This window comes from Macrobrachium rosenbergii, chromosome 1 (assembly GCF_040412425.1).
Source record: "Macrobrachium rosenbergii isolate ZJJX-2024 chromosome 1, ASM4041242v1, whole genome shotgun sequence".
Classification (NCBI taxonomy): Eukaryota; Metazoa; Arthropoda; class Malacostraca; order Decapoda; family Palaemonidae; genus Macrobrachium; species Macrobrachium rosenbergii.
Window position 1 is genome coordinate 74,990,581 of NC_089741.1, and position 4,873 is coordinate 74,995,453.

Below are 4,873 nucleotides of genomic sequence, written 5' to 3' on the forward strand. Positions count from 1 at the left end.
ACTCGCCAGTGCATTACAGAAACATATCGTACATCCCCCCCCTCAAGATTATACATATACATGGCAAAAATTAAAGGGACAAATGTCACTATGATTATGTTAATGAGAGATGAGAAAAAGAATTAACTAACTTTTCAATATCAAAGCACGCAGTTACATATACTAAGTACGCTGGTTAGTGGCATTCAAATACTACACGTAATACATATACAGAAAAAAGACATAATATCAACTCTTGAAAAATAATATCAATTCTTGTTACAATTGTAGGTTTGGATGCATGTGCAAACAGCAAACAATGGCAGTATTATATGAAGTCCTTGAGCCACTTTGGTCTACCAGCTGCCCTTTTGGGCCTACACCGGGCTCCTGCATGGGATGTGTTACTGGTTTTATGGTCATAGGGCTCGCGGAGGTGTCGTGCTGAGGAGACACAGGTGCGCTAGTGGGCGGAGCAATGACTCTCAAGTGTCGTCTGTTCCTTTTTGAGAGCCTGCCACTCCCGTTGAGCTCGACTGTGTACTGACGATGGGGCCTAGTTTCTGATGCTACGCCCGTTCTGTCCCACTGTTTAGTAGCTTGGTTTAGTATGCGTACATGGGTACTTAGTTTGATGGGTAGCAGTCTCCCGGTGGTATCATTGGCGCTCAAAGCCTCCTGTGATTTTGCCGCTTGTAGCTCCCTTCGATGTATCATCCGTCTCCAATACCTGTTTACTAACAGATGTCTTTTAGCTGCTGGTACCCCGTCACGCAGCTGGCGACCCGTTACAAGCTGAGATGGCAACTTGTTGATCTCCCTGAGAGGCGTGTTGAGATACTGGAGTGTCACCAGGGCCGTCTTGTCTGACTCAGGGGTTCCACCTTTTGATGTGTTTTCTCGGAGTAGCCTCTTTGTCGATTTGACAGCTGCTTCTGCCCTGCCATTGGACTGGGGATACTGGGCTGATGACAGATGAACCATGACTCCCCATCTACTGAAGAAGGCCTCCATCTCCTCGCTGGCTAAGTTAGTACCTCCGTCAGTCGATATTTGTTCTAGGGCTTCCCAACATGAAAAATAGGGCGGGGCACCACTGGAGAAGTGAGCTACTTCTAACCAACCAGTTAGTCTATCTGCATATACCATGTATACATTGCCTTCTATTTGAAACATATCTGTGACGATTTGCTGGAAGGGGTATTCTGCTGGCGGCGTGTGCATCATTTCTTCGGGAGGCAGTGAAGGGGCTTGTTCATCACATGAAGTGCATTGGGCACGGCAATGCTGAAGTTCTTCTATTCCTGGCCCGTAGACTGACTGCCTGGCCCTTCTAAGCATAGAGTTGAGGCCTTGGTGTCCTGCGTGTAGGTTAGTGGCTACATGGTGATATAAATTTTCGGGGACAACAAAACATATGCATCCTTGGTCCACCGAGTATGTCACCAGATCCTGGTTGATGGCTAGCCGATCGTGAATGCTGAAGAGGGGATGAAGGCAGGAGAGTTCTTGTGATTTTTGTCGGGGCCAATCACCTGCTGCGAACCTAGCAAGCAAGAGCTGATACATCTGAGTCGTTAAATGCTGCACTCCTAACGCAGTCTTCATCCAACACGATGATGTCCGGTTCCAAAGCGGCCACGGTTGCACATGCCACTGCCACTTGAATGTCGTCCTCCAAATCCACGTCGGAAGCTTCGTGGGGTACTCGCATGGTTGGGTACCTTGAGAGAAAATCCGCGGCAGTGTTCCTTTTTCCGGGCAGATATTTGATGTGAAACTTGAACTGGAGTGTCTTCTCCTTCAGGTTAAACAATCTTGGGTTGATGACATCCTTAAGAGCCCTATCACCCAGCAGTTTGACAAGTGGACAGTGGTTCACGATGATGGTGAGATTAGGGCACCCAAGTAGGAACAACCCGGCTTTCCGCAAGCACCAAGTGACTGCAAGGGCTTCTCCTTCTACAGGGGCTTAACCTGCTTCAGAGGGGATGAGGTGTCAACTACTGCATAGGGCAAGATGGCAGGAGCCCTTGCAACAAAAGGGGCTGTCAGCTGATTGACAAGCACAATATTACTGAAGGATGACGAAACCAATGCTTTCCTTGCCCCAATCCATCATGATTATCGTAGGGCGCATCTTGTCGTAATATGCCAAGCCGTCCTTGGCTAATTGCTACATAGATGGCTATCCCAGTAGATGTTTTTCCCCGTGGGCTTTCTGAGGAGGTCCCTAAAGGGCTCCATGATGGGTGCCATTGCAAGGAAGGGGGCTAACTGATTCACGAATCCGAACTATGTCCCAATGTCAGTGATGGAGGGCTTCTCTGGCATGTGGAAGTTACGAATAGCATCTAGTCATTCGTCTGCAGGTTTGTATGACTCCCATCCCAAGTGGTACCCGGTGAAGGTAACCTCTCTCTTGCAGAATTTGAACTTCTTGGGCTTGAGTGTAATACCTGCAGAGGCACATGTTGACAAGGATTCATATACGTGCCAGAATGCCTCTTCGATGCTGTGATCATATAGCAAGGTGACGTCTTGCAGGGCGTCATCGAACCTTTTCGTGTAGGCATCGGAAGCCAAACAGTGACCCATGGGTGTTCTATGATAATGATACCATCCCCATGAGGTGATGAAGGTCGTGAGCGGGCGGCTGTCCTTGTCCAATTCCACTTGGTGGAAACCCCAATGGGCGTCCGCTGTAGTCTTGTATGTGTGTATGGGGATGCTGGAAATCATGTCAAAGGGTGCCGGTGTATGATGAGTCTCACGAAGACAGTGGGCATTGAGGCGCTGGAAGTCTACTGTGTGGTGAGGTTGGCCCGTCTTCTTGGCTACCACGACCATCCTTGCACACCACTCCGCTGCATCCCCTGCCGGGACTGGTTCTATCACGTCCTTCTGGACGTCTTCGTCAAGCTGGACCTTGACCTCCTCTTCCCAATGCTTAGGAATTGCTGCTGGCGTGTGACAGCCCTAAGGTACGGCATCAGGCAATAAGTGCATGCCCATCATCACAGGTAAAGGTTCCCTGGCTGTGTTAAAGGTCATGGATGAGAAGTGACGTAACAACCACTCTTCAAGTCTTGGTATGTTCTCCTCCATGGGTTGGATAGGTATGGTGGTTGGCTTCGTTGTCTGAGGGGAGTTATGTTGCGAGACTGCCTCGCTAATAACGTCAGCTGATGCAATGAGAAAGGAAGGGTGAGGTAAACCAGGAGGTACTATTCCCAGCTCCTTACAGGCATTCAGCTATATATAGAAGTTCTTGGCCATCAGCAAGAGGTAAACCTCCTGCTTCGTGCGTCTCCCACCTATTTCAATGGTGCATGCCGTTGATCCGAGGCATCTTACTCAGATATTAGCTACATCCCTCAGACCTGTTCGAGGTTGTAACGCTAGGGGTTTTATGTGCAAGCTTGAAAGAATTGTGGGTCAGGCAACGCAGATCTGTGCTCCTGTGTCTGCTACGACGAGTGTGGATACCGACCTCCCATTCCCATGGGAAACACAAGCCTTGATTGTAGGGTGGGGGGAGAGGTGTGTCTGCAACAATCACCAAACTCAAGGAGAGCGGCGCTTTCTTCGTGCTCCTGCAACATTTCTGGAAGTGCCCAACCTTTTGGCACTCATGGCACGTCATACCTTTTGCTGGGCACGATGCTCGACCAGGCAAATGATGTCCCCCGCAGTTCTCGCAACGATTTGCAGTCGAGTTACCGCGCAACAATGCGACGTCTGGCTCTACATCATCACTGCCTGTGATGTCATCACTCGAGGTGGCAGCCGACTCCCTCACACCAATAGCGACGCGTGGGATGCTTTCAATGTCTTGGCGTGCAGCTTCAATAGTACAACACAAAGCATGAAGGATATCTACACTTAAACGTATCACATTCCTGAAACACATGCCTTTTTAACGCAGTATCTCTGAGACCTACCATTATTTTCTGTAATGGCACATGTTCAGCCAAGCACTCCCTGCATTTAGGACACTGAAAATCACAGTCGGTGGCCTTTTAAGTACACCTTGAGAAATAATCACTCACTGACTCCTCACGCCCTTGTGCGAGGGCAAAAAATTCAGACCACTGCACTGCCTGATAAGACGACCATAACACAATATTCCCGATGGCATCCAGAGCTGTGGAGTAAAGACGTTCCATTTGTCCTCTGACTACCGAGCGTCCAGTGCGCATTGCAGATCCAGCACACAGTTGAGTCTAATGTGTAGGACAACATCCTGCGGCGCAAACTTGTTGAGGTGAATCCAACACGTCATCGAACGTCTCCAGAACCTGAACGCTGCTGAGGACATCACAACATTACAATTCCCAGGGGCAGCAGAGACAGAAACTTTGCCAGAACGTGATCCAGAACCGGGAAATGCATCCTGAAGGGAACAGATGGGGCATTGCTGGTCTGCAATTAATGTCTGTGCTTGCATCACAGCCCGTGACAAGGCCCTTGGTGTGGCCTAGGGTGGTTGACGTATCAGGGGCACGACTTGGTTAAAAAATTCACTGCTCCATATTGGGTTTGCAAAGAGACGACGTCTTGGTGACATGTTTATTGTAGGAGACCAGAGAGCTGACTGACTCGCAAACGCGTTGCTGCTTCATACTCGGCAGTGCATTACAGAAACATATCGGACATTTCAGTAAAACAAACATTGCAAAATAAATGAAGATAAAAGAACTATGGATTAACCAACTTTTCAAAACCATTGCCAACCAATCAGATTCAAGGAATGGTTGTGACGTAATCAGTGGGCGGGGCCTAGCTGCAAAGCACGGTAGACTTTGCTATAGCTCCATCGCTTCTTCTGCTTGAGCAAACTCGCATTTACCGTATTGTTCATATATACCGTAGAGTCAATGAAACAAATTGT